The sequence below is a fragment of the Panthera pardus genome, unplaced genomic scaffold, assembly GCF_024362965.1.
Source record: "Panthera pardus isolate Hobbes unplaced genomic scaffold, ASM2436296v1 HiC_scaffold_6, whole genome shotgun sequence".
Classification (NCBI taxonomy): Eukaryota; Metazoa; Chordata; class Mammalia; order Carnivora; family Felidae; genus Panthera; species Panthera pardus.
The window spans coordinates 41,971,583-41,996,130 of NW_026526991.1; the positions used below are offsets into that span (position 1 = coordinate 41,971,583).

General features: G+C 40.4%; 1 protein-coding gene and 1 long non-coding RNA gene across 4 annotated transcripts in view; one reads left to right on the plus strand and one right to left on the minus strand.

Annotated features, from left to right (window-relative positions):
• The window catches only part of BBS10 (Bardet-Biedl syndrome 10), a 90,016-nt gene that overhangs the window by 63,396 nt on the left and 2,072 nt on the right, over positions 1 to 24,548 (plus strand). The window lies entirely within an intron of this gene.
• Positions 11,797 to 24,548, minus strand: part of LOC128775066 (uncharacterized) — a 38,751-nt gene continuing 25,999 nt past the window's right edge. Inside the window, exon 2 of one of the 2 annotated variants that reach the window (XR_008419679.1) lies at positions 11,797 to 12,008. This is a non-coding gene — a long non-coding RNA (uncharacterized LOC128775066). Of the gene's footprint in view, positions 12,009 to 23,027; positions 23,181 to 24,548 lie in introns of those variants that run through there. The other variant, XR_008419680.1, reaches the window with a different exon arrangement.

Below are 24,548 nucleotides of genomic sequence, written 5' to 3' on the forward strand. Positions count from 1 at the left end.
TATTATTTTTGTTTCCCTTCCCTTATGTTCATCTGTTTTGTCTCTTAAAGTCCTCATATGAGTGAAGTCATATGATTTTTGTCTTTCTCTGACTAATTTCACTTAGCATAATACCCTCCAGTTCCATCCACGTAGTTGCAAATGGCAAGATTTCATACTTTTTGATTGCCGAGTAATACTCCATTGCATATATATATACCACATCTTCTTTATCCATTCATCCATCGATGGACATTTGGGCTCTTTCCATACTTTGGCTATTGTTAATAGTGCTGCTATAAACATTGGGGTACATGCGTCCCTTCGAAACAGCACACCTGTATCCCGTCGATAAATGCCTTAGTAGTGCAATTGCTGGGTCGTAGGGTAGTTCTATTTTCCATTTTTTGAGGAACCTCCATACTGTTTTCCAGAGTGGCTGCACCAGCTTGCCTTCCCATCAACTTGTCTTTCAATGCATGATGAACAGGAGGCTCTCTGCTAAGACTTGTCCCTGGAGGCAAAGTGGCAACACCAAAGTTATTTTTCTCGAAGCAATGAGTCTTCAATTTTCCCTCTTGCTATTCACATGTTGTCATTTTGCCATTAAGGAGTAGAGTGATGGGGCACCTGGGTGGCTCAGTAGGTTAAACGTCCGGCTTTGGCTCAGGTCATGATCTCGCAGTTCCTGAGTTCGAGCCCCATGTCGGTCTCTGTGCTGACAGCTCAGAGCCTGGAGCCTGCTTCGGATTCTGTGTCTCCCTCTCTCTCTCTGCCTTTCCCCTGCTCACACTCTGTCTCTGTCTGTGTGTCTCTCTCAAGAATAAATAAACATTAAAAAAAAATTTTTTTTAAAAAGAAGTAGAATGAGGGGGGAAGTGGAGACTACAGAAACTTTCCTTGTCCTCCCACAGACAATGCACAGATAATTCTGAGCATTATTATTAACTGCCTTACACATAGTATCTTGGGACATTTTAGGGGAGGTGGAAATTTTTAAAATATCTTGCTTTGAACATAGTAATACAGAAATATCTATACAATTGATATCTCTGAACACCATGTAAATATGGAATCAGAAATTAAGAGAAAATTTCTACTTTAACTTATTGAAAATATCATTGAAACATTATGGTATTAAGATTTTAAGATGCTATTACTATTTTGGTATCTGATTTACTCTCTCTTTCCATGGTTTCTTTGTTACTTTAAGGTAAGATAATTGTGTAGTTTTCCCTGATATATATCATTCCAACACCAAGCAAATGTCTAATTCTCTGGCACCAGTTGGCTGTCCAACAATTCAACGAAATTCTCTCACGAACTACCCAGAGTTAGCATGGATCCCACAGGTTAAGAGCTCAGTCCCACAAGGCTGCCCATTTCAGACCCCAGCTGCAAATGGGGTCCCCAGCCTACCCACGCTTTCACCTGGCTGACTACCAGTTCTGGGATTCCCACAATCCCTTCCCAGATTCAAGAATTCACTAGAATGACTTACAGAGCTCAGGGAAGTGATTTATTCACTATTACTTGTTTATTATAAAGGACATAACTCAGGAGCAGCTAAATGGAAGAGATAAGATACACAAGGCAAGGAATGGGGAAGGCGGTGGTGTGGAGGTTCTATGGCATTCTGCGCTCCCTCACCTTGATGTATTCACCAACCAGGAAGCTCTAGGGACCCCATCATTTTGGGTTTTTATGGAGGCTTCATTATGTAGGTATGATAGACTAAATCAATAGTCATTGGTGATTGATCTCAATCTCTATCCCCTTTCCCCTCCCTGGAGAGAGGGGTGGAGGCAGGGCTAAAAGTTCTAACCTTTTAATCACACAGCTGGTTTTTGTGGCAAACAGCCCCTGTGCTGAAGCTACCGAGAACCCCTCCATGAGTCATCTTATTAGCTTAAAAAAGGAAATTTTAAGGGGCGCCTGGGTGGCTCAGTCAGTTAAGCAGCCAACTTTGGCTCAGGTCATGATCTCGCGGTCCGTGGGTTCGAGCCCCGTGTCGGGCTCTGTGCTGACAGCTCGGAGCCTGGAGCCCGTTTCAGATTCTGTGTCTCCCTCGCTCTGACCCTCCCCCGTTCATGCTCTGTCTCTCTCTGTCTCAAAAATAAATAAACTTTAAAAAAAAAATTAAAAAAAAAAAAAGGAAATTTTAAGGATTTTAGGAGCTCTGTGCCAGGAATCAGTGACAAAGACCAAATATTTATTTTGTATCATGCCCCCAAATGATCATGATAAACAATACCAATCATTGACATTTGAGAACGTCAGACAGTGTTCTGAGTGCATGCAGGTATTTGCTCACTGCTGTATGGGAGGGGCCTACAGGGTGAAGATGGAGAGAATGTGTAATCCTCAGAGAGTCTCTTCTAGTAGATAGATGGGGGAGGGGAGGCAAAGGAATCAGCATTTTTAATAAACACTCTAGGTGATTCTAAGTCAAGTGGTCCACAGATTTCTCCTTGGAGAGAGAAAATATACTTTTTAAAAATTGATTTATTTATTTTGAGAGAGAGAGAGAAAGAGAGAGAGAGAGAGAGGATCCCAAGCAGGCTCCACACCCAGAGTGGAGCTTGACGCAGGACTCAATCTCATGACCATGAGATCATGACCTGAGCCGAAACCAAGACTCAATGCTTAACCCGCTGAGCCATGCAGGCGCCCCAAGACAAAATACGCTCTTAAAGCAGTTTTGAACTGTTCTACTTTGTTTAGTCTAACACTTCAATAAGATCAAATGATATGTTTTTATTCAGATTCAGAAATGTCTAATTTACATTCTCTAAAGCTGACATGTCTAATGTTTGCAAAGATTTTATTCTAATGCTAATTCTGTGCCCTAGAACTCAATAGACACTCAGGCCAATTTGGTTTCTGAAATGGAAAGAAAAGAAGTACCGAAAATCCCTAGTGCCCCACAGACTTCATCAAGAGTTACTCCTCTGCAATAAATCCAAAATGTAAAAGCAGAGCTCCTAAATCTCATCACTATTGACATTTGGGACTGGATAATTCCTTGTGGGGAGCTCTCCTGTGCATTGTAGAACGTTCGGCATCATCTCTGACCTCTATTCACTAGATGCCAGTAGCAGGCACCCATTTCCTGCCTCCAGTTGTGACAAATCAATAACATCTCCAGACATGGTTCCATGTTCTCTTGGAGGCAAAATCTGCTCCAGTTGAGAACCACTGCTCTAAAGGAAATCAGTGAGGCATCCTGTTATTACCTCCCCTCTGCATACTTCTCCCCCTTGGTTTTACGTTGTCAGGGAACTATGCTCTATGCAAATAACAGAGAGCTAGTTAAAGGCAACAGTGAGGTCAAGGCAAACAGCTGGATCTTCCTCTGGCCCACCGGGTGCCTTCTGGAACTCCAGGAAGCGTCCCTCAAGGGATAGGATGGTGTCAGAGAACTTTGCTGCCTGAACTCCCCACCCCCCCTCCCAGCTTTTAATGTGATCCTGAAGTGGAGACGGAATCATTCTCGCCCATTTTTGTCACAACTGAAAGTTCCCAAATTAGACCACTGAAAGCATTACCTTGTCAATGGGAGCATTTCCAGGAGCAGTTTTCAGGTGTTGTGAGTGTACAGGTGCTTCTACATAGGCCTGTCTGTAACTATTACCGTCAGAAGCAGGACCTGGGATTTCTGGGACCTCGGGGGATCCCAGAAAAAAGACTTGAGATATTGCCCGTGTTATTAATAGTTTGCCTCAAGTTGCTGAGACTTATCCAACTTGCAGGATAAATCCAGGTGGCCAGGCCACTTGGAGAAAGATAAATAACTGATCATTGATTTCACTAGAGATTTAGGAACTTTATGTGTAGCAAGGAAGAAGAAAACACAGATATAATCTTCTCATCTTTGCTATCTGGAAAATGAAGTATGCCCTCTTAGAATCTGTTTGGACTAGGGGCGCCTGGGTGGCTCAGTCAGTTAAACGTCTGACTTAGCTCAGGTTTGTGGGTTCCAGCCCCATTGAGCTCTGTGCTGACAGCTTGGAGCCTGGAGCCCATTTCGGATTCTGTGTCTCCCTCTCTCTCTCTGCCCCTCCCCTGTTTGTGCTCTATCTCTCTCTCTCTCAAAAATAAACATCAAAAAAAAATATTTTTTAAATAATCTGGATGATTCAGTTTCCACAGGATGATTCAATTTCCACAGGATGATTCAACTGTGGAAACCATTTTTAGGTTTTCAAAATGAAATGAAAAGAAGCTTTCTGAGATTGTCATTGTGAGGGGCCTCTCTCATGACTGGGCCTCAGCACATACAGTTGGAGTAACTGGTCTGTGATGGGTCCAAGAGTGAGAACTACCAGAAAGACTTCTTTCCCTAAAGCCACTCCTCCAGTCATCCCACTCTTGTCTGAAATTAGAAACGCATTTAGATTGATGAAGTTACAGCTTCCAGCCCATCCACAGCCCTTTAAAAAATTCAAATATCCCAGGCAAGAGTAACAGTTAAGATGACATCAACCATTCACACTTCAGTGTGAATTAGTTTATTCTCTGGCACAAAAATGAGGAATTAGTACAAACACTGAGACTTTGAGAGACATTTTTGACAGAGGTGGGAAGGGAGGGATTGTTGGGGAGATGGCATTTTAACACTGATCATCTAGAAAGAAGAGTCTGAAGCAAAAATTAAGTGCTACCAATGTATTTTTTTTAATTTAATACTTTATTATCATTGTTGTTTCAAACTATCAAAATAACATGTGAAACCAAACAATACAGAGGGATATAAAATAAAAATGTATAATCTCTTCCTCCCCCATCCATTTCCACGGCCATGTAAATCAGTACTAACATTTTATTTGGTATCTTTTCACTGGGTTTATACAAACTCATATATGCATGTATAGTATATATATATATACAAAAAACCTAGTATGTGTATATATATATATATATATATATATATATATATACACAAAAAAACTATATATATATATATATATATATATATATATAGGGTTTTTTTTTACAAAAATAAAATTATTTTATATGCTTAGTAATTTATCATGGACATCTTTCCAAGTTAGTGCCTTTCTCTCATTCTTTATAAGAGTTGCATATATTTTATGATATAGATATACATTATCTATTCAACATTTTTTCTGTTAGCATCTATGCCTTTTATTTCCAGTTATTTCCTGTTAAAGATAATGCTTCATAATGTGAGCACCAATAAATAAATTATGACGTAGGCAGATAATGGAACGAACCAGATGTAACAACATGTTTAGATCTTAAAAACAAACTTGAGTAAAAAAAAAATACAGAGTAAAATTATCTGTTATGTAAATTGTTAATCATATAAAATAAAACTATATATTGATTATCAACGTTTATAGATGTAATAAAACATTGGCAGAAGAAAAGGTAATGCTTCAAAAAATATCTAGCAGACTTATCTTCATGTGCTATTGTTTTTATTTCAGTAAGACAAATTTATAGGGTATGTCACCCAGGACAAAGACAACAAATTTCTGTTCCTTTTTCATATGACATGGTTCAGGGTGAATTCACTATTCTGTTTACCAGCTTTTAATGTTTCAGCTTGTCTAATTATATAAATCCTATTTGGAAAAGGTAGAGACATAAGAAAAATAAAAGTAACTTAAAGTTCTTCTTTAAGTGTAGCGCTCAAACTGAAACACAAAATTCCTAGGCAAGCTTAAACAGGACATATTTAAGCTGACAATTCACTTTCTTTGTTCTCAAGCCCATCCTCTAGGGATGGCAAAGAATTGTGTTCACTTTGAGGGCATCAATCTTAATAGTTTGATCCTGACTCTTGCAATAATAAATATTCCAAAAGGGATCTGAGAAAATACTTTCTTTTTTAAAATTTTTTTTAATGGTTATTTATTTTTGAGAGAGAGAGCATGAGCAGGGGAAGGGCAGAGAGAGAGGGAGACACAGAATCCAAAGCAGGCTTCAGGCTCTGAGCTGTCAGCACAAGAGGTCAATGCGGGGCTTGAACCCATGAACCACGAGATCATGACTTGAGCCCAAGTCGGCCACCTAACAACTGACCCACCCAGGCGCCCCAAAAATATTTTCTTAACAGTCCAAATAGAAAGCTTGAACAGTTTATCCACCCCATAGTGATACAGAATAAAACAATCAGGACTAGGCACGTCTGTGCCCTTGAATTTTAGGTTTAAGGGCTAATCCAATTTTTATACAGTATAGATATCAAGAAGACAAATGTGGAGTGCAGGAGACAGTGAGTGAGTATGCAGACACACGATCCGGCCCCACCTCCACGTTCAACACTGTTTCATTGAAGATGTCGGTCTATCTGTGCATCAATGTGCTTCCAGAGCCCATCAGGTCGAGGGCTGGTGGCCTGGCATGTGGCCACTCTGGGAAAGAGTGTTGGACACAGTTTGCAGCTGTGGCGCCTGCCCTGATCTACGCTCTCCACCTGCAACTTCAGGAAGCCTGCCTGTCTCCTGTCGCTCTTGAGTGGCACTGCTCTCCCTCTCTCCCACAACCTTTGCCAGCCAATTTGGCAGGGCGATGGTGGCAAAGTAAAACAGGCGCCCTCCTGTCCTTCAGCAAAATGGAGCAGAGGAGCTCTCCACAGAGTTAGTTTTTTTCCTTTTTCCTTTCTGTCTCTCCTTTCTCTCTTTCTCTCTTTTCTTTCTTTCTTTCTTTCTTTCTTTCTTTCTTTCTTTCTTTCTTTCTTTCTTTCTTTCTTTTCCTTCCTTCTCCCTTCCTTCCTCCCTTCCTTCCTTCCTTCTCTTTTGCTCTTTCACTCTTTCTTTCTTTCTTTCAATAGATAGATAGATATAGTTTGAGATATAGTTAACACAAACATAGTTTAAGTTTAAAGTATACAACCCATTGATTTGCTGTATTTATATATTGCAATATGATTACCACTGTAGCTTAGCTAACACCTCCATAGTCACATAATTAACAGGATTTCCTTCTTTCTCATAGCTAAATAATATTTCATTGTATGTATACATACCACATCTTCTTTATTCATTCATCCACTGATGGACTCTTAGGTTGTTTCCATATCTTGGCTATTGTGAATAATGCTACAATAAACATGGGGGTGCAATATATTGTTTTCATTCCCTTTGGATATATACTTATAATGGGATTGCTGGATCATATGGTAGTTCTCTTTTTAATTTTTTTGAGGATCTCCATATTGTTTTCCATAATGGCTGAACCAATTTATGTTCACACCAACAGTGCTCAGGAGTCCCCTTTCCTCCATATCTTTGTTATTCTTGTCTTCTTGATAATAGCCATTCTAACAGATGTGAGGTGATATCTCATTGTGGTTTTGATTTGCATTTCCCTCGTGATTAGTGATGCTGAGCACCTTTTCGTGTACCTCTTGGCCATTTGGATGTCTTCTTTGGACAAATGCCCGTTCAGTTCCTCTGCCCATTTTTAAACACGATTGTTTGTTATTGAGTTTGTTATTGAGTTCTTTGTATATTTTGGAAATTAACCTCTTGTCAGAAAAATGGTTTGCAAATATTTTTTCTTACTACTTAGGTAGCCTTTTCATTGTGTTGCTTTTTCTTTTGCTGTGCAGGGCTTTTTAGTTTAATGTAGTGACACCTGTTGATTTTTGCTTGTGTTACCTGTGCATTTGATGTCAGAGGGTTTCCTAAATATATATTTTAAAAACCTCTCATCCCATCCACTTGCTAGAAATCCCTCCCTAAGGTAAGTTATCTTACTTTAAATATTACCTAGTTGAAGAGGACATAGACTGAAGTCGCTCTAAACTCTTGCTGAGAGAAAACAAGGTACGGGGCACAGGGGGACAAGGAGCAAATTACTAAGCCGAATATTCATTATATCCCGCAAGTTCTGGAGAGGGAATCTTTACATCTCCCTGCCCTTGTCTGCTATCTTTCATATTATTGTCAATAACCAAAATGTGTCAGGTGCTCTTCCTCTTTGTTCCTAAAGCTCACTATGCTTACTACTATTTCAGAATTTATAACATTTCTAAGATTTTAAAATAAAAGCATTAGTGAGGGAATATTCTAACTGATACTAAGTCTCTTTAGGTCTTTAATTCCCTAATACAAAGCCAAATTTATTATATATTCGGGTCATGGGCAGTGTGATTCTGCTTCCAAAGTACATGTAAGTCTTTAGGCATGAGACAGATAATGGTCAAACTATACACATGAACTACCCTACTTCCCCACAAAAGTCAGTAGAATGTCTCACTCTAGTTTGGGAGCCCTGTACATATTCCAAACCTAGAGTTGTAACAGAATGCACACAGATGAGCCTCAGCTACTAGACTATTAGTTTCTAGAATTCAGAGACTGTTTTATTCACCTTTTTATTTTTAGCTGCCAGGACAGTGCCTTGAACATAGTAGACACTCAACAAGTGTTTGTCAAATACTTGTTCAATGGAAAAATGGAGCAGGGAAGGAAACCAACACTTACTGAGTGCCTGCTACATGCCAAGCTCTGGACTAAGTGCTTTGCAGAAGTTCTCGCATACTTTGGTATTTTTGTTAGTGTTCTGCGTGGTGGGTAGCTCCAAGAATAGCACTAGGACCAGCAGAGACCATCGGAAGATACATTTCTGTTCAACATTAGGAGCTTCGTAATGTTCAGAGATGACTAAACATGGAGCCAGCTGTGTCAGGGAGGATGAATTCCCTGTGACTATGCGTAGGCAGAAGATGTTATATAGGGACTCAAGCATCAGGTGGGTTGGGGACTGTCAGCCAGACCAAAGCCCCTCACTCAGATGCCCACAGAGGCCAGGCAAGGAGCATAAATGAGAAAAGAGGCCAAGTGTAAGAAGTTCTTCACTTCTCCCTTTACTCCATGTAAAACAGTTGCAGCGGGGTGCCTGGGTGGCTCAGTCGGTTAAGTGTCTAACTCTTGGTTTCAGCTCAGGTCATGATCTCACGCTTCGTAGGTTTGAGCATTGAGCTATGTGCTGACAGCATGGACCCTGCTTGGGATTCTCTCTCCCTCTCCCTCTTCTCCCCCCACCAAAATAAATTGATTAATTAAAAAAAAAAAAACAAAAAAACAGTTGCAGCATCATGATGAGCAGTTGCTGACTCTCAACCTCTAAATTGGAGACACAATAGGGAGTAATGGGGTCATATTCCTTCTAATACACAATTGTTTTTCAGCACCAATAGTTTTCATGCAGGGACATGGATCCTGTTTTGAGAAACCTTTCTATTTTTTCTTTACGTTTATTTATTTTGAGAGAGAAAGAGTGGGTGTGTGCAGGATCTAGTGGGGGATGGGCAGAGAGAGAGAGAGAGGGAGAGAAAGAGAATCCCCAGCGGGCTCTGCACTGTCAGCACAGAGCCCGACTTGGGGCTCAAAGTCATGAATCCTGAGGTCATGACCTGAGCCAAAACCAAGAGTCAGATGTTTAACCAACTGAGTCACCCAGGTGCCTCAAGAAATCTTTCCATTTTTAGAGAGAAGCCAGGAATTCTCCTTTTTATATAAAAGCTTCTAATTCTTAAATGTGCTATCAAATTCCATTGGGGAAAGAAATAACACTGTGGGCCACATAACATGTCTACACATTTGGCTTATGGTCACTTTGTTATCTCTGCAACTGGTAATGTTTAAGGTAACTTTAAACCTGAGATTCTTAGAATATTTGCCTTACAGAATGGTTACAATCCAGTGTTTGGCTATAAATGATAAATCCTGACATTGAATGGCAATGTCCTAGGTTCACAAATCTCTAACTTTAACTTTTATGCAAGGGGATGGATTTGTGCTGGCCCTATTTCATTTCACTGACTTTCTGTCATCATCATCATTGCAGTAGAGGCTTATCTGATTATTTTACGTAACTTCATCAACCACAGAGTTGATGGATAGCACAGGGATAGAGAAAGCCAGGTAATCTTATTATGACTTCGAGCACAGGTCTCAGTTCTCATGCAGCACATGAGACTTGAATGAATTAAACCCTTGTCCAAGATGATGCACACATCAGCAGTTATATTTTGACAGCTCCGGTTTTGAATTATCTTTCCAGATGTTCTCTCAGTAATTAGAGAAGCCCCGTTTCTAGTGAAGCTCTTTCGACTGGAGGGTCAAAAATGACTTGAGTAGAAGTTTTTATCCTTCTATAAAGTGACATCTTTCCTTCTTAATCTGCATTGATAGAAGCTGTTTTCTATTATCTGGAATTCAGAAGAAGTGTCTTCTGGGAGAATATACCATGTCTTAGAAGTTTGTAATTGCTGATTTCTACAATGATCAAGATCAACTCTGCTCTAGGCTATAGAAGAAGCCCAAGCCCACCCTTTGTTTTTTCTTTTCTTCCTTGGGTTAGCTTGTTTGTTTGTTTTGCCACTGGCATGATCCTATTTGCCACCCCTAAAATTCTGGTGTTGTCCTAACATAATGGTGTCAAGGAGGCCATTTGGCCAACTAGTAGGGTTGTAGGACTTAGAGTTACCTTCTTTAGAAAAAGGAGACCCTGTACTTCCATATGGAGTATCGTCTTCACCAGGAAACAGGGTTAAGGAGAGGCCTACAGTAAGAAACAAAGGGAAGTTTCCTGTAGTAGCATGCCTACTATGTATCTCCTTGCTGACATAACATGGCAATCGTCCAAGAGTCTCTAGGCTTCAGGTATGGCAAGTTAGGGCACTGACTTCTAGATTCTGACAGACTCAACTTTCCTTTTGTTCCCCCCAAATGAGGGAGTTGTGGCTGTTTCCTGCACTTGCTGTCTTTGTGTCACCTCACGGTGTCTCTAACACTTGTATACCCAGTTTCTCATAATTACTTGTCTCTGTTGTTGCAATTTCTGTTTTCCTGACTGGACTCTGACAGACACAACTTGCTTTAAGATAAATTCGTTACTTATATTTCTGTCAGAGAATTGTGTTGTCCATAAATACTGAGGATACTTCAAGCTGCCAATTTGACTTTTCTATCTTCAATTGAGGCAAGAAGACTGATGGAAGAAAGCAGTTAAAATCATGAACAAATGTGGATTTTGAGATAATTTACAGATTTCAGTTACTATCCTATTTTCTTTTTGTCATCGTGTGTCAAGTGTTTCTTGTAAATAGCATTAAGGACAGTCTCTTTTTTTCTTGTCTTTTATTATTATTATTGTTATTATTATTATTATTTTTTTTTTTTTTTACTTATTTTTGAGACAAAGACAGAGTGTGAGCAGGGGAGGGGCAGAGAGAGAGGGAGACACAGAATCTGAAGCAGGCTCCAGGCTCTGAGTTGTCAGCACAGAGCCCGACTGGGGGCTCGAACTCACAGACCGTGAGATCATGACCTGAGCCGAAGTCAGACGCTTAACCCACTGAGCCACCCATGTGCCCTAAGGGCAGTCTATTTTTTTTTAAGCTCATTCAGTGTCTGACTTTAATGGGGAATCAGTCCATTCATAATTAGTGTAAAAACGGGTATACTTGATTTTAATTCTTTCAATTTTACTCTGATTTTTAAAAATGAACTTTGCCATTGTTTCCTCTATTCTTTTCCCTATTTCTTGGTTTGGTTATCCCAATTTTTATCCCTATGTCCCTGAATAATCAAATTTAATTATATGGCTAAAGAAAAGTGTTTTGTATGTTTTATTTTTATTTTTTTTTAATGTTTATTAATTTCTGAGGGGGGGGTTAAGGGGCAGATAGAGACGGAGAGCAGATAGAGACGGGGGCAGATGATTCAAAGAAGGCTCTACATGGACAGCAGCGAGGCCGATGTGAGGCTTGAACTCACAAACTGTGAGGTCATGAGCTGAGCCAAAGTTGGATGCTCAACCGACTAAACCAGCCAGGTGCCCCTTGTATGTTTTTAATTTGAAAAAGACCAGAGATTTAAAATGCCCTTTTTCTAATGGTCATGCTTTCATTCACATGGTTTGCCAAGGAATCTTTTAGGGAAACTAGGGCAGCAGAAGAGATTCAGATGTCATCCTGGGTGCTCTGGACTCCACAATGGCGAGATTGCTTTGGCTCTCCATTAGACATTCCAACACACAGGTTTTCTCTAAAATATAAAGAAAAGCAAATCAAAAGAGAAGACCTTGAAATAAAAAAAAGTTCTGCTATGAAAACAGCTTATTAAGGAATTGATGTGAAAGTTGGTGAGTCCCTTTATGCTCTGACAAGCTTCGGTATGCTTTTCCTCTCCCAGAAAAGCACTACTTACACTGGCAAACTCCTGTGAATCCTTTTTCTAAAAAATATTTTTTTTAAGTTTATTTATTTATTTTGAGAGAGTGAGAGAGTGCTAGTAGGACAGGGGCAGAGAGAGAGAGAGAGAGAGAGAGGGAGAATTCATGCAGAGCCCAATTCAGGACTTGAATTCACAAACCACAAGATCATGACCTGAGTTGAAGTTGGATGCTTAACCTACGGAGTCACCCAGGTGCCCCTCCTATGCATCCTTTGAGGTGTGTTCAGAAGGTCTTTTCTGTAAATCTTTCCCTGACCACCCTCTCCAAACCTGCTTCCTTCTTTGTGCCCCCTCCACGCCTTATGCATGCCCCCATTACAGCCCTTATAGCATGGTTTTGCAATTATCATCCTCTGCTCTAAGCTATGTGCTGTTTGAGGGCAGAAACTTCTGTTCATTTAGCTTCGCATCTTCACTAGTTACTGCCAATGCTTAATAAACACTTGTTGAGTAAATGATTAATTGTTTTGCCAACGGTAGTGGTTTATTAACAGCAACATATTTCTGTCATCTTTTATCTTTGCTTTTTTCCTGAAGCAACAGAAAAAAAAATAACTTCAGAATTAATGTTACCTCTAAGGAACACAAATGGTATTCTCACTAGTCCTATTAACGTGTTCCCCTAATATTTTGGGAATTTAGGTTGAGGCCATCTGAACCCTTGTCTCTCTCTGTTCCTCAACAATCTTTTGGCAGATTCCTGTGTGTGTGTGTATCAATGACTAACCATCTGAATTCATTTTGCAACCTTCTTGCTCATGGGGCAAACATTGGCAATTAGCCTAACTGGTAGTCCTACTGGCTAAAATCACATCCAATAAGACTTCCTTAGGACGTATCCAGTTGGATACTTTCTTTTGGAATGCTTAAATGAATGCCCATCCTTTAACTTAAAATGATCTTTTTAATCTCCCCCTCCACAGATTAAGGCCTTTATTTAGCATGACAGCAACTGAATTCCCCAACTCTGCCAGACATGCAACTTGATTATGAGTTCAGTCAATACCTAAAATCAATGCAAAAAAAGTAAAGTCAGAAAGGTTCGAAATATAAATCCATTAAGGCCTGACATTTTCTCAAAATTTTAGTGAATAGCACACAGTCACTCTCTGCTCCAGCTGTAAAAATAACACTATGAATGTAAACTAAAATTAGTAACTTGGACCTCCTTTATAAGAAATTCATCATTTTAAAAAATGCAGAGAAACCATTGGGAAGCAATTTCCACAAATCGAAGGACTCCTCATTTAGAGTGAATACAATATACACAATAGAGAGTATACAGTGAACACTACCACCAGACTGGCTCAAACACAAGGTCTAACAGAATTGTTGTCACAAAGCACATTTGAAAGGGATTGCTAGCAATATGAATTCCTCAGGAAGGTTTTCAATCTCTTAAGTATTTATGCAGGCTGAAGACTGAAGGGGGATTCTAAGAGATCTGTGGCCACATTTGGCAGAGTAGAGGTTCATGGAGTCCACCAGGAAAAACAAACAAAACAAACCAAAACAAAACAAAACCCTAGAGGCCTCTTGCTTTCGTGCCTTGACAGGCTGACACCGTAAATTACCTGTACAACCTGCAGTTGTCTACTCTGTTAGTAGAAGGAAGAGTTCAGGTAGGTTGGGTCATGTTATTTCCCTCTCCTTCTGGGAAACTGTCAGACTGACTTTCCAGCTCTCCCAGAACTCACGTGTAGCCACAGGCCTGAGTGCTGTCAATGGGAAATTCCCAGCAGACACCGTCCAGGTGGCCTAAATTCAACTCAGTTCTGAAACTATTTACCTAGAAAATAGCATCAGCGGGCACCTGGGTGGCTCAGTCGGTTAAGCTTCTGACTCTTGATTTTGGCTTAGGTCATGATGCAGGGAGTCAGGCCCTGTGCTGACAGTGGGGATCCTGCTTAAGATTCTCTCTCTCACTCTTTCTTTGCCCCTCCCCAACTTGTGCGCTCATGCACACTCTCTCTCTCTCTCAAAATAAATACATAGACTTAAAAAAAAAAAAAAAAAAAAAAGAAAATAGCGCCAGATCCCACAGGTTAAGGACACTGTTGTACAAGACTCCCCTCCACCCCCTTGAGAAGCCAATTTTAAGTGCAGGTTTGTAACTTGTGCTTCTGACCAAGTGGCTATAAATTGGCGGTTCCTACAACCCCCTGCTTAGGGTCGAGTGATTTGCTACAGCATCTCACAGAACTCAGGGAAACATTTGCCAGTTTATTATAAAAGGATATACTATAAAACAATACATGTGGGAAAAGGCTCAGAGCTCCCATGCTTTCTAAGCATACCACAATCCTTAAATTCCCATGAGTTCTGGGGCGCCTGGATGGTTCAGTCGATAAGCTTCCGACTTCAGCTCAGGTCATGATCTCATGGTTCCTGAGTTCGAGCCCCACGTCAGCCTCTGTGCTGACAGCTGGGAGCCTGGAGCCCGCTTCAGATTCTGTGTCTCCCTCGGTCTCTGCCCCTCCCCCACTCATGCTCTGTCTCTTTCAAAAATAAATAAACATCTAAACAAACAAATTTCCATGGGGTCATCCACCAGGAAGCTCTCCAAATCTCCTTTTGGTTTTTTATGAAAACTTCATTACATAAGCATGATTGATTAAATCAATGGCCATTGGTGATTAAGCTCAATCTCCAGCCCCTCTCTCCTCCTGGGAAATCAGGGGGTGAGATCAAAAGTTCCAGCCTTCTAAACACCTGGCTGTTTCCCTTGGCAACCAGCCCCCCGCCCCCAGGGTGCAATGCGGCTAGTCACCTCATTAACATAACAAAAGACACTTTGTTTCACTCTCAACACGTAGGAAATTCCAGGGGTTTGAAGAGCTCCAGGCCAAGAACAAGGATGAAGACCAAAAATGTATTCTTACTGTAAGTCACAATATCGCAGATTGGATCTAATGAATATTAAAAATAATATTTGCAAAGAGTTTTTAGTCATGTAAATGATTATTGCTAAGGGTAACAGAATATGCCATCTCAAAATATGAATGTAGGCGTTCAGGACATGCTACCTCATAATATGCTGCTTTGGCATTTTGAGTTGTAGACATTTGAAAAGCAATAAATGCAAGGAGGGCTATCTCTGAACTGCTCGTATCTGCCTCAAGACAGAGCAACAAAAGGAACTCAGTTATAGATCCCTCCCCAGGAGTTTCATCAACCAGGAATCACTGACACCACATCCAAACTTGACCACAAATTATCATATCTCCCATCTATTTTTTTCTAAGAACCCATTCATCTTCTCTAAAAATCACTTACTCTCCCCTATGAGGCCTATACCTTCCTCCCCTCCCCAATTAATATGGTATTTAAGCCTGAACTCTGAGCACCTCTGAGTTACTCATTTTTCCCTGGTCATCTCCCATGCATACATGAGGTATACACGTTAATAAACTTCTTTTATTACAGAGGTCTTTGCTAAGAACTTTGAGGGTAGAGGGAGGATTAATTTCCCTCCCGTACAATTATTAGAAAGATATGTAAAAAGAATAGGATACAAAATTGTTTTTTTTCCAAAACATCTCCAATGCATTTTTGGAAAGTAGGAAAAAATATGCCCAAATGTTAAAGTCAAAAATTGAAAGACGGGAGTCTGGGTGGCTCAATTGGTTAGGCCTCTGACCTTAGCTCTGCTCATGATCTCATGATTTATGGGTTTGAGCCCCATGTCAGGCTCTGTGCTGACAGCTTGGAGCCTGGAGCCTGCTTCAGATTCTGTGTCTCCCTTTGTCTCTTGCCCCTCCCGTGCTCATGCTCTGTATCTCTCTCTCTCTCAAAAATAAACATTAAAAATTTTTTTAATTGAAAGAACAATTCATTGGAAATCCATATCCCTTCACTTATATCCAACACTACCCATATGTTGGAGGGCTCCCTATTTTCTCCTCTAGCCTTGACCTTACTCAAGGGATGAGAGGTATTCTGAGCCAAGAGGTATGCCCATCTGGAGCTCATCTCCTGCCACAACCCCTCACTTTTATTCCATGCTTCAGGTGTCCTAGAGCCTGGAATTCCTATTACTTTCATCTTTTTGGGGGTCCATTTTCCTGAGGTTAGACCATCTCCACTGTGCATAGCCCTTGGCCCAATGGTGGCCAAGAAACATCTGTTTCTGAGAGTGGGGAGCTGCATGATATGGATGTGAAGGTGAGGAAAGTAATTTCCCTAAGTTCTTGGATGGACTCCTATAGCCAAAGATAGATTAGTAAGAGAAAAACTAACAGAGAAGTTTATTAATATGTATACCTCTTGTATGGATGGGAGATACCTAGGGAAAGATCAGTAACTTAAAGCTTTAGAACCTCAGTTCATACAGTATCTTAGCAAAGGAACAACACATTTCTATAGAAGTCACAGACAAAGGAAATAGACTTTGAGTCTCTAAGGGCCAAAGATAGATTAGTAAGAGAAAAACTAACAGAGAAGTTTATTAATATGTATACCTCTTGTATGGATGGGAGATACCTAGGGAAAGATCAGTAACTTAAAGCTTTAGAACCTCAGTTCATACAGTATCTTAGCAAAGGAACAACACATTTCTATAGAAGTCACAGACAAAGGAAATAGACTTTGAGTCTCTAAGGGCAGCAAATAATGAACACACAGATATATAGGAAACTAATGGTAGATAAAAGCTGGATAGTAAGGTTTGTTATATAGATTCTTCCAGTACCATTTCCACGCTGATAGGATCTAAAGTTATCTCTAGTGACTAACTTTTGTCCTTCTTGATAGAGAGGGGAAGAGAGATATCCTTGAAAATTTATGTCCTTGTTTTGGGCAAATAGAGGGAGGGCAGCAAGCTTTTCTTATATCTGCATCTTCTCAGTTGTCTTCAACTCCAAATAATCTTCTGCCAAAGGGGCATGTTTTGGGGTTTCACATTCTGCTACCCCACGGGTGGTGCTTCAATTCATGAACTGAGGTGTCCACACAGGTGTGCATAGAGCCCCTTATGGTGCAGGATGGACTTAGGAATGGGTGAGAAATGGTTGCAGGCCAGGAGACCAGGGCTGCCTTTCCTTGAATTGCTATGTTTTAACATAAAACTTACAGGTGTTTGTGAATTCTAAATTTGAACTTGGTTTCCAGATCATTATGAAGATGCATTGGTCAAAGTAAAGAATAGAATGTATTTTATTATTTTATGAGTTTGCTTTATAACTTTAAATATTTAGGCATGGTATATGAGTCTCCATTCGTACTTTTGACCCAGACCCTTCAGGGTTAGGAACAGTCTTGCTTAAATATACCAATTATCAACATTTTGCCACATTGGCTTGTTTTATCTGTCTGTCTATCTATCTATCTATCATCTATCATCTATCTATCTATATCAATGGGCCTTATTTTTTAATGCTGAAGCATTTGAAAGTATGCTGCAGATATCATGGCACTTTCTCTCTGAATACTTTACCATGTGTTTCTTAAGAACAAGGATATTCTCCCATATAACCATAATATATCACACCAAAGAAGTTTAATGTTGATATAATAAAATTATCTAATAAATGTGGCCTATATTCAAATTTTCTCCATTGTCTTAATGCCCTGTCAAAGATTTTTTGATTTTTTTTTTTCTAATCTAGGATCCAATCAAGGATCACTCATAATATTTGCTTTCCATGTTGTATGGTAATGACAAAAAGACCAAGAAAGGCTTTCTCTTAAATGGAGGTCAAATTAGATTGCTCAGCAAAATTGGTGGAAATGTTAAAACACTAACCACATTTTTTGGAAATAGAACACAAAGTCTTCAAGATTTTAAGGGAGTGAAGGGAGAATAAATGCAACAGCCTTTGAGCTTTAATTTCCGTTTTTTCTGAGGCTGTTATTCCTAAATGATATGCACCTGCTTTTTCTTCTGTGGGCTTCTACTGTGATTTTATGTTTGTCCTAAATTTTCAGAGGAATAAATGCAGTGTTAGATGAAGGAAAGTTTTCATTATTATCCTAGAAAGAGAGTGTGTGTGTGAGTGGGGGAGAGGGGCAGAGGGAGAGAGAGAGAGAGAGAGAGAGAGAGAGAGAGAGAGAGAGAGAGAGAGAGAATTTCAAGCAGGCTCCATGCTCAGCCTGGAGCCTGACACAGGGCTTGATCCCATGACCCTGGGATCATGACCTGAGCCGAAATCAAGAGTCAGATGCTCAACTGACTGAGCCATCCAGGTGCCTCTAGATGAAGAAATTTTTAAAGTAAATAAAACCTTAAGCAAGCTGTATTCACATGTTTTTGATAAACAAATTTGCACTTTGCACATTTACAAATCCTTCAGTGCTAAACACTGATTTTCTCACCCCTTTCTTGGCCAGACTTTTTCTGTGTCCTCATGTACAGCAGGAAGACATTGATGTTTGTGAAAACTCAGCCATTTTATGATAACTCACTGGTTTTTGTGGCCATACACTAATGTTATAAGCATCTATCTCATAAGATTTCATTTAAGAATAAAAATGTTCTTAACAAGAAACACATTAAACAGACAAACATTAGGTATTAGAGATCAATACCCCTACATAATCATTTGGGGTGTCCAACACAAGAACACAAGACTCTTGAACACAAGAGTTCATTGGAAAACTGACATTTTAAAAATATTTGAGCGCAAGAAAATAAGCAAAGAATTAAAAAGGACTTTTCAAGCAAAATTTTGTTTCCTTATAGATTATGAACTTCAAATGATTTGCTTCGTTTTAAAGGTGTAAATAGTTGAAGATCAGAAAAATAATATTGTCTATGCAGTGTGTTGTGTATATAAATTTTTATTTATTTATTTATTTATTTATTTATTTATTTATTACACAACATTCTACATAGACAAATCTTCATGCATCTAAGTCAATGCTATTGAAAGTGTGATGCATGGGTAGGTGCCAAATAGCACATTATTTGTAACCAGTTTTGAAATAAATTTCGAGTCCCACGATGGAACTGCTCCTTCCCTGGGTGCCACATCAGTGAACTGAAATTTAGATAACTTTCATGTCCCTATGAATGCTCGGCTTCACCAGAAACAGACTATCCAGGCAGCCAGTCCCCAAAAGTCCCGCCAATTTAGGACTCCTCCTTATTTCCTTGTTCCTTCTCACCCCAAGCAAAGTTGACTATGTAGCCCCAGCCAATCTGATATTTTCTCTTTCTCTCTTCCTTGTTCTTTATTCTTTGTCCTGTAAAAGCTTTCAGTCTTTCTCTCTCCCCATTTAACAATTCTCTGAAAGGAGGCTATCTGCTTCATGAGGTGTTATCACCTAGTTTGTCTTCTTTAATCATTTTTTAACAAGTCCATGAGGAAACAAGTAATAAATTGAAAGGAAGCATTTAGAAACTTTCAAAGCAGTATGTCAGAGTACCTTTATACATGTTGAATCCAAGAAAAGAAAACCTGGCTTGTATTTTGTATATCTTTTTATTCCATCTTTCTACTTCTTGTTGTTGTTGTTGTTGTATTTTTATATGAGTTCATGATGGATTGGGAAAAGAAAAACTGGTTCTTCACCTCAGATAATTTGAGAAGCACTTCTGAACATGGTATTTGGCAGGAGTGTGAAGTGTGTGTGTGTGTGTGTGTGTGTGTGTGTGTGTGTTTATAGGGTTGAAAGAAAAGAGAGGTGAAGTGGAAAGTCATTAGATCAAATGCAATATCATTTGCAAAAGAGGTTTATATTAAATAATAAAAGACTATATATATTTCCAAATACGATGTAAACAAAGGAGTTCAGAACAAGACTGCTCCTCCTTAACATGCCACTCTCGCAGGAGGATTACTTTGACCTGAAGGCAATCAAGACCCAGAAGACTCGTGAGAAGCTTGTAACCTCCCCCTTAAATGCCTAAAAGAAATGTAATTTTTTCATTTGTGGGGGAAATATGCAATTATAAAGGAAATTTACGTTGGAAAGGGGGCCTCTACCAAGAAGAGAGCTACTGCCAGAGATAAACCATTTTTACTTAAGAAACTGATCTGCCTAACCTTGATTTGCCAAACATTTCCTCTCTCCCCTTCCTATAAATTGCTTTCCCTCCTCTGAAACCTTTTCCTTAGCTCAGGATGTTTTATAAACCTCAATTGCCTGGTTGCCTTTTGGGTCTCCTGCACATGTATGCAATTAGATTTGTTTTTCTCCTGTTAATCTGTCTTATGTCATTTTAATGATTGGACCAGCCACAGAACCTAGAAGGGTACAATAAAAATTCCTCCCCTACACAAATTCATAAACCAAATGGGTTAGCTAATCTTCTATTATTATTTGAAACCATTTTTAGGGAATAAACGAAAGAACAAAAGATGTGCCAGGTCACAGTACTTGAACATTTTTAGTGTTTGTTTCCTCTCTCTCTCTCTCTCTCATTTACTTGCTCTCTCTCCATTTGTTTATCCTTTACAGTGTCCACACTATCCGATAATGGCTTTCCATGTTACCAACATAGGGGAGAGTAAAATAATTTTCCCTCTACCCTTCTAAGTTCTCAGCTGGAGCCCTATAAAACAAGATTAATAAGAGAAAAACAAACAGAAGTTTATAATGTATACCTACTGGATACAAGGGAAGTATTCAGAAAACTGAGTAACTCTCAGAGGTGATATACCATTCAGGCTTAAATACCATCCTTAGCTAAAGACAAAAGACAGAAGGGTTGGGGGAAGTCAGTTACGGGGAGATGGGCAGCACAAGTCTGGTAAACAAGAGTAAGATTTGCCATGAAGATTTAAGTCAGGGACTTCTGCATTGATAAGAGTTTCTTCTGGTTTGGTCATCCTTCTCTTCCTGGTACAGTGAGGGAGATACCCTTCCAAATAGAGATTTCTTTATAAATATCAATTTCTCTTACAAAAGGGTAACTTCTATTCCATTTTCAGAGCTTCTCCTGTGTCTGCTCCTTCTCAAAGAGGAGCCTTATGCCAAAGAGGTATCATTGGGATGGCATATTCTGCCACTAATCAGTGTCAATATCCACATTCCCTTCAGATTTGCCTCAACATCTTGCTCACATTCCTCCAAATGGTCCTTTTTCTTTCACTTGCCTCTGCTCTTCCTTTCTCCACCATAACAGTTCCTGAAATCCTATTTTCTCTGAATGCTTTCTTTCCATTAACCTCATCCCACACAGATCACTTCATTAGATGATCTCAATGTTTAGATGTATTTTGTATAATTTTGAATTTTATGCAATAGTTTGTAATTGTTCTCAAGCTCGCCTCCTGTTGGCTACCCACTCTATGACATCATCCCTTTGGATTCTAAATTCCTGCAAAATAGGAGTAGCTACTTTGGTTCCAGAGCTGCGCTTCCCAAGCCAGTAGCTATTAAAGTTCAAATATTTAGGTTTTTTTTTAAATTAACATTAAATTAAAATAAGTTAACATTAGGTAAAATTAAAAATTTATTTCCTCGGTTTTATTGCCTGGATTTCAAATGTTCATTGCCTACATGTGGTTAGTTGCTATCATATTGGAAACCGGGGTGCCTGGGTGGCTCAGTCGGTTGAGTGTCCGACTTTGGCTCAGGTCATGATCTCCCAGTTTGTGGGTTCGAGCCCCGTGTCAGGCTCTGACAGCTCTGAACCTGGATCCTGCTTTGGATTCTCTCTCTCTCTCTCTCTCTCTCTCTCTCTCTCTCGCTGCTCCTCCCCTGCTCGTGCTCTGTCTCTCAAAAATGAAACTGAACCTTTGAAAATGCTTAAAAGCATAAAGTTGAACAAAAATCAAAATGGCTGCACTAATACTTTAGCCAAACTCAATCTTAAAGTAATCTTGTTCCTCTCTTCTGCAAACCTCCCCTCCTCCCTTCTTAGCCTTTTGTTTCAGGAACCCGGTACCACCCTAAAGACATGATGAACAAAGCTGGCAGCGCCTACACAATTCCTGTCAAAACTGGCTAGATCCTGTATTTCCTTATCTTTAAAAAGTTTTTAAATGTTTATTCATTTTTGAGAGAGAGAGTGTGAGTGGGGGAGGAGCAGAGAGAGAGGGAGAAACAGAATCCGAAGCAGGCTCCAGGCTCTGAGCTGTCGGCACAGAACCCGACATGGGACTTGAACTCACGAATTGTGAGATCATGACCTGAGCTGAAGTTGGGTGCTCAACCAACTGAGCCACCCGGGCGCCCCTAGATCCTGTATTTCCTTACAAAACCTCCCACCCCTTTCCTCCCGGCAGGCTTGCAGTTTCTGAAGGCCTTAGACCACTACACCCTCCTTTGCCCGCAAAGCAATAAAGCTATTGTTCCTCTTTATCCCACATTCTGTTTTCACATTATATTTTTGTCTCCATGATTTTCAATAACACGTTTAGAATATTTTCATCACTGCAGAAAGTTCTACTTTCTGCAGAGAATTCTACTTTCAGGAATTCTCTCGTATTTCCCATAACACCTATCATAGCTCACTGTTTACAGAAGATAGTCAAGGAGGAGTTAAGATGGCAGAATAGTAGGGGGACCCTATGCTTTCCTTGTCCCTTGAACACAGCTAGATAAATATCAAATCATCCTGAACACCCAAGAAATTAATATGAGGACTGAAAGAACAAGTTGCACACCTAGAGGGAGAAAAGTGGCTACATCATGGAAGGGAGATACTACGGAGAGTTGATTTGAGGGAGAGAAAAGAATTGAGGGTGCTGCGGGGTGGGGGGGCTGATCAGGGAAAGAGGAAAGAGGGAGAAAGGGAGAGAGACAAAGACAAAAGGCAGCATGCAGGAGATTGCACAAGAAAAACTCTTCCCCAAAACCACTGACTGGGAAAAGGAGAGGAACTGATTGTGGCAAGTTTTTACAAGCAGGGGAGCTCGAAGTCTGAAGTTTTAGAAGTCATACCATCACCAGGGTCATGCCTGTGGGCTTAGCGGTGTTCTGGTGGGGAAGGAGAGCAGAGACCCTGGAATGGACAGCATGGTCTGAGGATCTCCTGGGTCTCACCGGGAGAAACAGTTCCCCTTCTTGGAATGCATTTGGGAGAGATGGCACTACCTTTCAGGGGACAGAAGAGACAGGGGGTCACTGAGCGGCCTGTTAATTAGCATAGCAGTAGGGGCACCTGCTGAGAGGGCAGCTAACCTAGAAGCCAACTGTTGGCTGCATTTTACCACAAACTCCAAGCCTCTGCACAGTCGTGGGACGGATTTTCTGGGATCAACTGGCACTAGCCACAGCACCGCGATACCCTCCCCCAGAGGATCAGCGTGGGTCTGCACTGCTCTGAGTCCCTAAAATTTGGAGGTTTTGAAACCTAGCTGTGTGACTGAGATAAAACACAGGAGTACTGGCCACAGGCAGGTAGACGATTCAGACACAGGGTGAAAGCAGGATTCTGACAGAAACCTGGGACACAAGAGGGGAGATTGTTCACTCATCTGTGAGGGCTTTCTGAATAGCAGTGGGCACAAACTCCCCGCTTCTGAGAGCGGGGCAATGCCATTTTTCCTGCCTCCCATCAGCAGGGACAGACTTCGGTGAACAACACAGCGCCTCCCAGTGGAGCCTGGAGCCACATACACCAAGCTCTGCCCCACTGCTCACTGCAGGTGCATCTTTACTAGGGCAGGTCTGGCTGAGAACCCAAGCAGCAGGCCTCTTCCCCAGAAAACCAGCACAAACCCCAACATGTACCAAGACTACTGATCATAGAGCTCTGCAAAGCTTCAGCTCTCGTGGAAATAGGATCAGGCTCATTTTAACAAGCAGACTAAAGTACACCTAGTTAAAATGCCACACACTGGAAAGGTCCAAACGCTCCCCACTGCAGGCAAGGAGAAACTCTGCAGAGGACCGATCTGAGGGAAAGAGCAACCAAAACACAGTAGCGGAGTGCACGCTCTGAAATACTTCCTGAAGCACGAGGCCCTGGATAGTATAGGACCTCTTCTTAATACAGCCATTACTCTCAGGACCAGGAAATATAACAGGATTTCCCAACACACACACACACACACAAATAGTGACCTAAACAAAGTGCCAAAATGGAGGAATTCACCCCAAAATAAAGAACATGAAGAGGTCACAGCCAGGGACCTAACCAAAACAGATATAAGTAATTATGCCTGAACCAGAATTTAAAACAACAATCATAAGGAGACTGACTGGGCTTGAGAAAGCATAGAAGACACCAGAGAATCCCTTACTGCAGAAATAAAAGAACTAAAAACTAGTCAGGCTGGAAAAAAATGCTATAACTGAGATTCAAAACCAACAGGATGCAGTGACAGTGAGGATGCACGACTCAGAGGAATGAATAAGTGATACAGAATATAAAAATATGGAAAGTAATGAAGCTGAAAAGAGTAGGGAAAGAAAAGTATTAGATCATGAATGTAGACTTAGGGAACTCAGTAACTCCAT